General features: G+C 32.7%; 1 long non-coding RNA gene across 1 annotated transcript; it reads right to left on the bottom strand.

Annotated features, from left to right (window-relative positions):
* Nucleotides 1-10205: 10205 nt before the first annotated feature.
* LOC146145070 (uncharacterized) lies at nucleotides 10206-12499 on the bottom strand. The gene is made up of 4 exons (XR_014498720.1): nucleotides 12150-12499; nucleotides 11955-12032; nucleotides 11580-11678; nucleotides 10206-10959 (listed from the first exon to the last, which is right to left on the bottom strand). It is a non-coding gene; the product is annotated as an uncharacterized LOC146145070 (long non-coding RNA).
* Nucleotides 12500-13544: the final 1045 nt, after the last annotated feature.

The raw sequence follows: 13544 nt of genomic DNA, 5'->3' as shown, positions 1-13544 counted from the left end.
ATGAAAAACACTATTACGTGCCTAATACGCAAACTATTAAATCGAAAGTTTTGCTAGATGATTAGGCCAGATGTTGGTATGCTGGTTGGAGCAAGATGCACAACAGGTGCTAACAGAGAGGCGTAGACTGCCTTAAGATTTCGCATTTAAACTTGCGGCGGTAAATACACCCTATTGACAATTAATTATTAGGCGAAGCTTATCGCGAAGTAATTGGTCGCCCCAAAAAATGCTGACGCCGCATTTAAAGCAAGCATTATAAATGTGTCGCCGATATTCTGCCTTGAACATCCCTACTCGAAATGCTTCCCTCCGTTAATTGTACGGTGGGTGAAACTTTATTCACGGCCTTACCTCTTTGTGTATTACCGCGACAATACGATGAAATACGATTTGGAGAATATTGGAAACAACGTATTTGGAGAATATTTGCTATTTGCACCTGTTCTGTATGTTACTCCAATCCAACATATCTACACACAATTATAAGTTCTGTATAATAATATAATAACTTATGGCTTTGAAGCGAAGGGGGTTCAAATATGGCGTAGATTTTGGCAAATGATCGAAACATACATTTGATCAATAAAAATTTACGTAGATAATGCTTACGGCCATGTTATTACATTTTGGTCAGCTAGCATGTTTAAAAGTCAATATTTTCATTCTCTCTAAATGATTTAACGTCTATGGTTTGCTATACTTTTTCCAACTTTTACTGTGTAAATTTTTACCATGCCTTGGTCTGAGCAATCACTGTTGAAACAGAGTTTAAATCTGTAGTTTTGAGCAATATGTAAACACGTTCATGTGCCTTATAAGCCACGTTTTATATTGAAAGTTTTGCCAATTTAAATCCAATAAACGCAAGATTTATTTATTTATGACGCCATGTTATGACGTAGCTTTGTAACGTCGTCGTTAAGAATGCGTTAAACTTAAGCTTTTTGTTGTTGCGGCCCTTGTATAATTATATTTGCTTAGACCTGGTGTTGATATGTTTGAATGGTGCAACAATTACAACATGTGCTAACAGAGATGTGTACACTGCCTGTAGGATTCGCATTTAAATTTGCGGTGGTAAAATATTTTGTGTTGTAAGAGCAATAGGTTTTTTTACTTAGAGAGGCCTCTTTATGAAAGGCAAGTCGCATGTGCATAGTTTTACTAGGCAAGCCACTTCCAACACAAATGTTGCACGCGCGGGACAATAGGGCGCAGCAGGGATGCCAGCAGCCGCCTCGTCGCGACGCGAGCTGGACAAAGCAAGCGAATATGAACGAATTCTGTATGAAAGTTTTTCTGCTGCTAGATGGCTGACGTTAGCTACAAAGTGCTAAAACGCAATATTTCAGGTTTTTACCCCCCAAGCAAAGGCCCCTGGGAGTGCAGCCTCATAAACTTTTACAAAGCACCTACATACCACTCTACGCCATGTCTGAAAATTTGAAGGTTCTACGATGTCTACTTTTTCTATAAAGCTTCGGACAAAACTCGGTCTGAAACATACCATAGGAAACCATAGGAAACCAAAAAAGAACTAGACGGGGGTGCGGTTGTTGTATATTTTGTCAGGGGATATATTTTCAGGGCTTAGTGTTTATTTTCAATTTTTACTTTTTTTTAATTTTTTTTTTAATATTTTGTATTGTGTACTTTATATTATATATTTTGTTTTTCATTTTCCTTAACTTGTTTCTGCAAGCAAAAACAGATATGGGCCGAAAACTTCCCCACTTAAAATATGCCTTTGATGCGAAAGGGGTTCAAATATGGCGTAGAATTTGGGGAATGATCGAAACATATATTTGATAAATAGAATTTACTTAGATAATGCATATGGCTATTTTATTAAATTTTGACCAGCTTACGTGTTTGAAAATCAAATATTATCATTCTCTTAAAGACTAAAAATGGTTTAACGCCTATGGTTTGCTATACTTTTGCAAACTTTCACTAGGTAATTTTTTACCATAGCTTGGTCCGAGCAATCACTGTTAAAACAGGCTTTAAATCTGTCGTTTCAAACAATATGAAAAACACTATTACGTGCCTAATAAGCAAACTATTAAATCGAAAGTTTTGCTAGATAAGTTTAGGCCGCTGGTTGGAGCAAGATGCACAACAGGTGCTAACAGAGAGGCGTAGACTGCCTTAAGATTTCGCATTTAAACTTGCGGCGGTAAATACACCCTATTGACACTTAATTATTAGGCGAAGCTTATCGCGAAGTAATTGGTCGCCCCAAAAAATGCTGACGCCGCATTTAAAGCAAGCATTATAAATGTGTCGCCGATATTCTGCCTTGAACATCCCTACTCGAAATGCTTCCCTCCGTTAATTGTATGGTGGGTGAAACTTTATTCACGGCCTTACCTCTTTGTGTATTACCGCGACAATACGATGAAATACGATTTGGAGAATATTGGAAACATCGTATTTGGAGAATATTTGCTATTTGCACCTGTTCTGTATGTTACTCCAATCCAACATATCTACACACAATTATAAGTTGTGTATAATAATATAATAACTTATGACTTTGAAGCGAAGGGGGTTCAAATATGGCGTAGATTTTGGCAAATGATCGAAACATACATTTGATCAATAAAAATTTACGTAGATAATGCTTACGGCCATGTTATTACATTTTGGTCAGCTAGCATGTTTAAAAAGTCAATATTTTCATTCTCTCTAAATGATTTAACGTCTATGGTTTGCTATACTTTTTCCAACTTTTACTGAGTAAATTTTTACCATGCCTTGGTCTGAGCAATCACTGTTGAAACAGAGTTTAAATCTGTAGTTTTGAGCAATATGCAAACACGTTTATGTGCCTAATAAGCCACGTTTTATATTGAAAGTTTTGCCAATTTAAATCCAATAAACGCAAGATTTATTTATTTATGACGCCATGTTATGACGTAGCTTTGTAACGTCGTCGTTAAGAATGCGTTAAACTTAAGCTTTTTGTTGTTGCGGCCCTTGTATAATTATATTTGCTTAGACCTGGTGTTGATATGTTTGAATGGTGCAACAATTACAACATGTGCTAACAGAGATGTGTACACTGCCTGTAGGATTCGCATTTAAATTTGCGGTGGTAAAATATTTTGTGTTGTAAGAGCAATAGGTTTTTGTACTTAGAGAGGCCTCTTTATGAAAGGCAAGTCGCGTGTGCATAGTTTTACTAGGCAAGCCACTTCCAACACAAATGTTGCACGCGCGGGACAATAGGGCGCAGCAGGGATGCCAGCAGCCGCCTCATCGCGACGCGAGCTGGACAAAGCAAGCGAATATGAACGAATTCTGTATGAAAGTTTTTCTGCTGCTAGATGGCTGTCGTTAGCTAAAAAGTGCTAAAACGCAATATTTCAGGTTTTTACCCCCCAAGCAAAGGCCCCTGGGAGTGCAGCCTCATAAACTTTTACAAAGCACCTACATACCACTCTACGCCATGTCTGAAAATTTGAAGGTTCTACGATGTCTACTTTTTCTATAAAGCTTCGGACAAAAGTCGGTCTGAAACAAACCATAGGAAACCATAGGAAACCATAGGAAACCAAAAAAGAATAACGGCAAAAACAAGATATGTCCCGAAAATAAATTTTCGGCCCATATAATAACGGCAAAAACAAGATATGTCCCGAAAATAAATTTTCGGCCCATATAAATAGACGGGTGTTGTATATATTGTCGGGGGTATTTTCAAGGGCCTTATTTTCATGGGTGGTTTAAAAATTGGGTCATTATAAATAGCGTTATTTACCAGGTTAATTTTTGTAATATAATATATTACACTTTGGTTTACTCGTTTTAAGGTTTATATTAAGTTGCACTTTCTTTTGACTTGTTTCTGCAAGCAAAAACAAATATGGGCCGAAAATTCTCTGCCATCCCTTCTGACGTAAATGCAAATATTTTTTCCACAAAAAAACGCTTATTGTTTTAACCCTCTCTCCTCCTTGCCCTCAAACCAAATAAAAAACCTACAATAAATTAAAAAAATATGTTTGATGCCCCTTAAACAATAAACAAAAAACTGTCTCCACCCGGGAGTAAATATTTTACTAACAAAAGTATTTTTTAAATTATTTTTTTTCAAACCCCTTTCAAAAAAATGCATCCCGAACCCTTGGGCCCAAACCACAAAAATCTACAAGATTGTTAATCATTTTTTTTATCTAAATTAGAATTAAGTAAAACCAACAGTTTTCTTATAAATCAACTTTTTGTATTAATTTGCTATAAAAACCACCAGATTGTTGGGTTGTTAACCAATGAAAAATAAACAAGGGATTCGTAGTATTATTTTGATGGTTTACTAGCGATTTGGTGTACATAAATAGTGGCGAACACTACAAAAGGGAGATTGCTAGATATTACTGTCGTTAGGTAGGCGTAGAGAGCTTCAAATAACTTAACATCACACTATTTAATTAGAACCCGCTCATAATTTGGAACCTATAAACCCAATTAACATAATAAACATTAATTTTAAAGATGAAAGCCGACTATGTCTCAAGTTAAAAAGTTTAACTTTATTGGTACCAGGTTTCTATTTGAGGCGCAATTAACAAAATCCGTTTTTTAAATACGGACAATGAACATGGTATAAACAAAAAACAATGTCGCGCTTTGCGTACAAAAAAAACTCAACTTAAGCTGCTTGTTTGTGCACTGTTATGCGTGACAACAGCAAGTTTCTTAAAAATTTAAAACATCGGACGTTTCCGGCCTTTTCATGCCCCTTAAACCATTGTTTTGTTTATCAGAAATTGTGTAAAAAATGTTGCAACCCTAGTAAATAGTATTCCACGACAGATTTTGTTTTGTTTACTTGTGAAGATGATTGATTTTACCATCATGTCAAAATATTTGCGGAGTTTCGTCAATTACATTTTTTCTTTTTCTAACTGTGAGATTTTAGTCTAGAATTAATTAGAATGTTTCTTACCGTATTCTGTATTTGTTAAACATATTAAACAGTTTTCGTAATTACATATAACATCCGATAGCCAGGGATACGTTTAGTCGTTTAGGTTTGGTCTGTATTTGTTTGGGATACTGGTGGTGGTTTAAAGCAAAACACAACGCTTTGACGTACTTTGTTTTGCTGCAATCAAAGTGCCCCTTTGTCATTTATTAGCGCGAGACAGCAGCCTCCACAACTTTTTCCTTTTAAACTATTATGGCTATCGAAATTTTAGTTCAAAAAGCTGTACACATTGTTAAAATTGTATATCCTACACACTTATAATTGATCTTATCCAATATTCGACTTTTGACATAACTTATTATGCCAGGCCTTTGCGTTTTAAATGTTATCCTAGTAATGGAGAAACGTAGTTGTGTAATTGCAAGCGCGTAAAAGTTTCCGGTTTTGATTAAGCGTAGCCTTATTTTCGTTTAGTATGTTTTACTATTCATTACGTATTTTCGTTCTCCTGTCTGCAGTGGATGTCACTAAAACCATATCACTGCAGTTTGTACGCGACATTAAACAGAAATCAGATTGCGTTACGCGGTGTCTGTTTAGGGCGGCCAGGCATCAATTTCTAGATTTTACAGCCAACCAAAGATTATTTCATTCCGCAACAAAGCAGTAGAAACTACTCCCCCAGACTGTAGCTGCGATATACACGTCAAACGTTTGTGCGCCCAACTGTGACATAATGGATGAAAGACGCTCATAGGTTGTATCATTATTTAAAAAATGAATTTCCTTAAATCCCAAGAGTGCAATTGACAAATCATGATGATATTACATTTGAAAATCCTTTTCCTCTTATTGCCCTAAATCAACATTTGAACCAGAATAGGCAAGTTTGTTGAAAAGGGCCCGCATGAGATAGAATGTTGAATTCTTATAGAATCTAAATCATACTAGGGCTACAAGGTTAGCTTTTAGTGTAAATCACAATACAAACCGTAGCCACATACCTACACTGTCAGAACGGTGTTTAAGTTTAAACACCAAAACGATCTAAGCACGTTTAAAATCTAAACACTTAAACACCTAATTTAAACACCTTTGTGTTTAATTTGAATTTTGATGTTTAAATTCTAAACACCTGAACGATTTTATGCTAAACACCTGTTATTTTGACGTGTTTAACAACGAATATTGGGAGATTTTAAGCACAATTAACGATTTTAAACATGTTAACGATTAAACACTTGATATTTTAACACGTTGATTGTTTGACGTGTTTAATTCGATGCATTCTTGCAAAGTTATAGCTTAAGCCATTTATGTTGATGTGATGGGATGTTGTTGAGAGAGGTATTGTTATTTTAAAGCACTGAGTGGTTGTTTTATGTACCATTGCGTCTATCGATTTCGTCAAATATTTAACAAGTTAGCATATATGACCGTGATAAATCACAATAAACAAAATGACTTAAATCATGGTTTCCTAACTTAACATCTGTTCGGCCTATTTGGCATTATTTTATTTTTGTAAATGTGGAAATAATAAATATACGGGTTAGTGTGCTCAACGTGCCATTTAATCCAATATTTAATTTTATTAACGTAGCTTGCCTATAGATTTGTACCAAACTACAAAGCGAGGCTGTGCAGTCTTGTGCCGCCATGACCTACTTAAATTGCGCCAGCAATAAAAAAAAACGCGCGATGAAAACAATATACGGCACGGATTTATTCTAGGGAAAGCTGTATCGCAATGAAGCTTATATATTTTTCAAGATTAAATTGTTTGACCAACGCCTATCTGGTTTGACATATGACGAACAGTAAGTATTTTTTATTAAGTGTTTGATTTACGATATATTTTAACTAATTATAGTAATTATGTTTTGTTTTAATACAATTTTCTGTGTACATACAAAATTTCATTCAATAAATAAATCATAAGGTATTTGAAATTGATTCGGTCCGCTGAACAACGCACTGGCCTGTGACGAACGCGGGTTGCTTGAAACCTCAAAGAGAGAAAATGCTGAGAACTTTTACAAGTTATACATTACTGTCAAAGCCGGTTTTGCGTATATTTGGCTTTCGAGTTACTAACATTTATGTTAAACAAATACTAATGTGTATAGTGGTGACATATATACTTTAATATACTTTTGATAAAGGTGTAGTAATAATGTTTTATTAGCTGTGCAAGACTGTCAGTTTTGCGTATTATTTTGTTTTGTTTTTTGCATAACTTTTCACGTACATACGTGAAAGAGCGCCGACTGTCAGGTTGAGAATTTGAAATGTATGTTACAAAAGCCTTGTCTTGGAAAATGAAGTGACTGAATTGGGGTTTTTGTTTCAGAATTATAGGTATTTTATTTATCAATCCAAAAGCAATGAAAGTTGTAAAATACTATTTCATGATGATTCATGGCTTTACACTTTGTACACATTGAAGGATTAACTTAGATGAAACATTTAAGGTTTGTATGCTTTTAAATAGAAATTTATTTTTTCTGCTAAACAATCAAGTATGCTTTTAACAATTTATTATTATTAAAGATACTTAGATTACACTGCTTTGTTTCAGGGAAATCAATGACAGCAAACAAATTGCTCTTTTCGACTTCAAAAACAACTTCACAGACGATTTAAGGCTTCACGAACGATCAAGGTTAAAATGTAATTACATTTTACTTACATGTTTTACATGAAAATAGTTGATCGCATTTGGCTTTTATTTCATATGTAGCGGCCAGTGAAGAAAACTATTGCCTTTCGAAATTGGCTAATATATAAGTTTTTGCTTAGAACCTTTCATCATAGAATATGTAAAAAAATATGTTACATATTGTTCCAGCAGTTTCGCCAATTTTGATGTTTTTTTAATCTATAAAATTTCTGAGGTACTTTTTTTGTTTTAGTTTGAATTTATCATTACCATTATTTAAATCTTACATTGAAGTTTTAAATGTAAAATTTAATCTGTAGTCTTTTGGAATGCTACTGGCCCTTTAATAAATTATATATTTTACATAATTTTATTTATTTCCAGGAATTTTAACTGCAAAGTGCAAGATGGGAAAATAAAAGTCTGTGACAAAGTGCAAGTGGAAATCAACAAAAGAATATGGATCACAAGGTAAACAAACTCAATTTTTTTTAAATTTGTGGAAAATACATTTAATTTATATGTGTTGTGTATAGTGTTTGGTCTGAATGTCCCAGTAATGCGCCACTTTTGGGGGTTAGATTGTGTATCACAAGTTTAAGCACAAATTTTAATAACACCTAATGGCCAATACAATAATCTGGCACACCTATTTACTTTTTGTATGAAATAATGATTTAATTTGTTTTCAAAGTAGGGTGAACCTTTTTTTAAATTTTAGGGTTATGAAGATATCAAATTGCAATAAAAATGAACTTGTTTCGCAATCATTGCACTGTCATTCAGTTACAGCAGGGGCGGGCAACATACAGGATTTTAAGCGGCCCGTAGACAGTTTCCGGCCTTAAATGATCCACATTTCACCACTAAATTCATTATACTTATGATGCTTTTAGTAGCAAAATATTGTTATCTTATTCCTTTAAGTTCCAAACAAACTGATTTTCATTTACTAAGTTCTGCACTTAGTTTATTTTTCTTCAAGTCGGGAAGTAATCAGTATGTTTAAGTGTGCAATGAAAGTGTGGCCGTGTTTAAAGAGTACAAGATTAGCCGCCATTTGCGACAAAACATGCAAGATTTGGCAGTACTTAATCCGGCCCGCCAAGTACTTCATTTTTCCCTATCTGGCCCGCCCACCGGAGAAGTTGCCCGCCCTTGAGTTACAGTGTAACATAAATAAAACATTTCCTAATGCTACAAATTAGTACATGTCTTAATAATATGTTTTGTGGTGATTAGTGACAGACTAAAACATGTTTTTATGACATTACATGTAGTGGTTCTGGATGGTAACTTGAAAATTTTACTATGTTAGGCAAATAAAAAAAAAGTTGTTCAGTGATAGTGTATAATTTAATTATTGCAGTATATTATATTGATCTAAATTTTATTTTCTAGGCAGCCATGCTCAACTCGTCTTAAAGAAAAGCTCTTCAAGGCCTTTATTGGGCTAACCTTTGTACGTCACAGCAGCATTTCTGCATTTGTGTATTAGTGGATGAAATGGCTGTTAAATTAGACTTAGCGGAAGAACAACACTTTTGAACAAATTGTTAAGTTATATTTCATTGATATTCGAGCCTGTTAATATGCACAGGATTAAAGTTATCAATTAACTTTAAGTTGCTCTGTGTTTATATGTTTTTAAACCACCTACTTAAGGCCCCACCTTGAAAATTTGCCAAGCATAGCAATTATAAATTTTATAAAAAAGGGTTCAACTTTGTAAAATATATATTCTTTATCTGTTTTTTACTTTTATCACATACGCAATTTTTTTTGCATAAACACCTTCATTGTATTTAACAAGCGATATTTATACTATAACTCAATATGATTTTAAACAACCCACTGAAGACCCCACCTTGAAAATTTGCCAAGTATAGAAATTATAAATATTAAAAAATATATATATTTTTTTGTTTTTTTTTTTTGCTTTTTCATTTTTTGTTGCATATATATTTTTGTTTGCATCAACACTTTCATTGTATCCATTTCCAACATGTTATTTTGTGTATTATGTAAGTTTTCCGTTATCCTACTTCTTTTCCTTTTTAATATAAGCACACTTCAATTTTTAATGTATAGTTTTCTTTTCCAAGTTTTACATTTTTTGAAACTTTCACTGTGTTGAGCTTTTTGTGTTGTTTTTCACATTTTTAGCGAAATAAAATGGTTTACCCAATGAAATTTTTGTGGAATTGATTTGGAAACACTGAATACTAGCCCTAAACACCTGACCGAATAAACGGCAAAACGTCTAAACACCTGAAATTTAAACATGTTTAATTTTAAACGTGCTGACATTTCGCCCCTTTCAGGTGTTTAATTTTGGTGTTTAATCGAATGACAGTGTACATACCGTAGTACGGGATTTTCAAAGTGATGCGATAGATTAATTTCAAAAATACTATTAATTTATATTATATTGTGGTTTGCCTAATGCATTATTGATTAGAATTAAAATACACTGTCATTCGATTAAACACCAAAATTAAACACCTGAAATGGGCGAAAATGTAACATGTTTAAAAATAAACATGTTTAAATTTCAGGTGTTTAGACGTTTTGCCGTTTATTCGGTCAGGTGTTTAGGGCTAGTATTCAGTGTTTCCAAATCAATTCCACAAAAATTTCATTAGGTAAACCAGTTTATTGCGCGAAAAAGGTGAAAAACAACACAAAAAGCTCAACACAGTTAAAGTTAAAAAAAGGGTTAAACTTGGAAAGGAAAACTATACATTAAAAATGGAAGTGCTCATATTAGAAATAAAAAGAGGTAGGAAAACAAACATACAATGAAAGTGTTTATGCAAACAGAAATATGTATGCGACAAAAAATAAAAAAGAGAAAAAGTAAATAAAAACAACAAAAGATATATTTTTTAACTATTTATAAGTTCTATTCTTGGCGAATTTTCAAGGTTGTGTCTTTAGTGGGTTGTTTAAAACCATATTGGGTAATAGTTTAAAAAATTTTTGCAAAATGTGATAAAAAAACAGAAAAAGTTAAAAAAAAAGCACAGAAAAAGAAAATATATTGCAAAGTTAAAACCTTTATTATAAGATTTATAATTGCTATGCTTGGCAAATTTTCAAGGTGGGGCCTTAAGTAAGTGGTTTAAAAACATATAAACACAGAGCAACAGGGTGGATAACTTACATCCCGTGCATATTAACAGGCTCGAATATCAATGAAATATAACTTAACAATTCGTTCAATAAGTGTTGTTCTTCCACAAATTTAATGTCCATCCACTAATATACAAATGCAGAAATGATGCGGTGCCGTACAAAGGTTTGCCTGTTAAAGGCCTGGAAGAGTTCTTCTTTAAGACGAGTTGATCATGGCTGCCTAAAAAATAAAATTTAGATCAATATAATATACTGCAATAATTAAATTATACACTGTCACTGAACAACTTTTTATTCATTTGCTGTTATTCACCAAAACCACTACATGCCTTGTCATAAAACTATGTTTTAGTTTGTCACCTATCACTTCAAAAGCATATTATTATGATGTGTACTAGGTTTGGTGGCAATGTACTCTTTAAGCATAGCATTACAAAATGTATTAATTAATATTTATGTTACACTGTAACTTAATGACAGCGCAATGATTACAAAATAAGTTCATTTTTACTGGAAATTGATATTTCCATGACCTACTAAAATTAAAAAAAAAAGGTTTAGCCTACTTTGAAAACCAATTAAATCATTAAATAATTTCAGATAAAAAGTAAAAATGTGGGCCAGAATATTGTATTGGCCATTATGTTCTATTAAACTAGTTGCTTAACCTAGTGATACACATTCTGACCTAAAAAATTTGCCCATTTCTGGGACATGCAGACCAAACATACACAAGTTGTGTAACACAACACATATAAATTAAATATCTATTTAACTATGTATTTACCACAAATCTTAAAGTTCGATAAAAAGAAATTAAGAAAATTTGAGTTTGTTTACCTTGTGTATCAATTTCAGTAGATCTGTACTCTTTTGTTGTTTTCCGCTTGAACTTTGTCACAGACTTTTATTTTACCATCTTACACTGGATTTAAATTCCTGTAAATAAATAAAAACTCTAATTATGTAAACAATATCATTTTATTAAAGGGCGAGTAGCATACCAAAAGTACTACAGATTAAATTTTACATTTAAAGCTTGAATGTAATATTTAAACAATGGAAATCATAAATTAAAACTAAAATACATATTAAAGTACTTCAGAAATTTTACAGAGATTAAAAAATATTAATTTTCTGGCTGCTACTAACAAAATAAAAGCCAAAAGCGAATAAACTATATCAATGTAAAACATGTAAGTAAAATTTACTTACATTTTTAACTTAATCTCCTGTGAACCAAGTTTTTTTGAAGCCGAAAAGAGCAAAAGTTTGCTGTCAACGATTTGCACCCTGAAACAAAGAAGTGTAATCTAAATACCTTTAATAATTATTAATTTAATAATACTTGATTGTTTAACATAATAATTAAATTGCTACTTAGGAGTGGACAAGAAATAGCTTACAAACCTGTTTCGTTTAATTTTTCATGTCTACATGTGTATGGCACCAAACTATTATGAAATAGTCTTTTAAAACTTTCATTGCTTTTGGATTTATGAATGAAATACCTAAAACTCTGAAACAAAAATCCAATTTCAGACATTTTATTTTCGCTTGGAAAACTTCTTTTAACATACTTTTCACATCCTAGACCTGTCAGTCTTGCACAGCTAATGAAACATTATTACTACACATCTATCAAAAAGCAAACTAGAATAAGTAATATTTTTATACATCACCACCATACACTTTCGTATTTGTTTAACATCAATCTTAGCAACTCGAAAGCCAAAAATACGCAAAAGCTTTAACTGTAATGTATAACTTGAACGGTTCAAACTTTTTTCGACATTTTGAAATCCCGCGTTCGTCACAGCGTCACAGACTAGTGGATGATTTGTTAATGTTCATCGGACCGAATCAATTTCAAATAATTTTAATCATGAATTGATCTATTGAATGTACTTTATATGTACAATATGAAAGAAACTTGTTTTAAAACAAAACAAAATATACTATAAGTTAAAATATATCGTGAATCAAACATTTAATAAATAATACTTACTATTCGTCATACGTTCTTGAAAAATATATCAGCTTCATGGCGATACAGCTTTGCCCTAGAAAAAATCCTTTCCAAAGATTGTTTTCGTCACGCGTATTTTATTGCTGGCGCAATTTAAGTAGGTCATGGCGGGACAAGACCACACAACTTCGCTTTTTTACTTTGGTGGTACAAAGTTATTCGCAAGCGAAATCAATGAAATTAAATATTGGATTTAATGGCACGTCAAGAACACAAACCCGTATTTTGATGATTGTCGTTATATTTATAAAATGTAATGATGCCAAATAGGCCGAACAGATGTCAAGTTAGGAAACCAAAAATTAAGTCATTTTGTTTATTGTGTTCTGTTACGACAATACATGCTTACTTGTATGGTTAAATATTTGACAAAATTGATAGACGAACTCGTACATAAAACAACTGATCAGTGCTTTAAAGTATCAATACCCCTCATCAACATCTTCCAACATAAATGGCTTGAGCTATTACTTAACAAGAATGTATCGAATTAAACATGTCTAACAATTGACGTGTTAAAATTTGAAGTGTTTAATCGTAAACATGTTTAAATACGTCAATTGTGCTTAAAATCTCCCAATAATCGTTGTTAAACACGTCAAAATATCAGGTGTTTAACATAAAATCGTTCAGGTGTTTATAATTTAAACACCAAAACTAAAATTAAACACGAAGGTGTTTAAATTAGGTGTTTAAGTGTTTAGATTTTAAACGTGCATAGACCGTTTTGGTGTTCAAATTTAAACACCGTTCTGACAGTGTACACAAATATAAAG

This window comes from Ascidiella aspersa, chromosome 5, assembly GCF_963924565.1.
Source record: "Ascidiella aspersa chromosome 5, kaAscAspe10.2, whole genome shotgun sequence".
NCBI classification, from domain to species: domain Eukaryota; kingdom Metazoa; phylum Chordata; class Ascidiacea; order Phlebobranchia; family Ascidiidae; genus Ascidiella; species Ascidiella aspersa.
The sequence above is the reverse complement of the archived record's forward strand: the minus strand, read 5'-3'. Positions and strand labels throughout refer to the sequence as shown.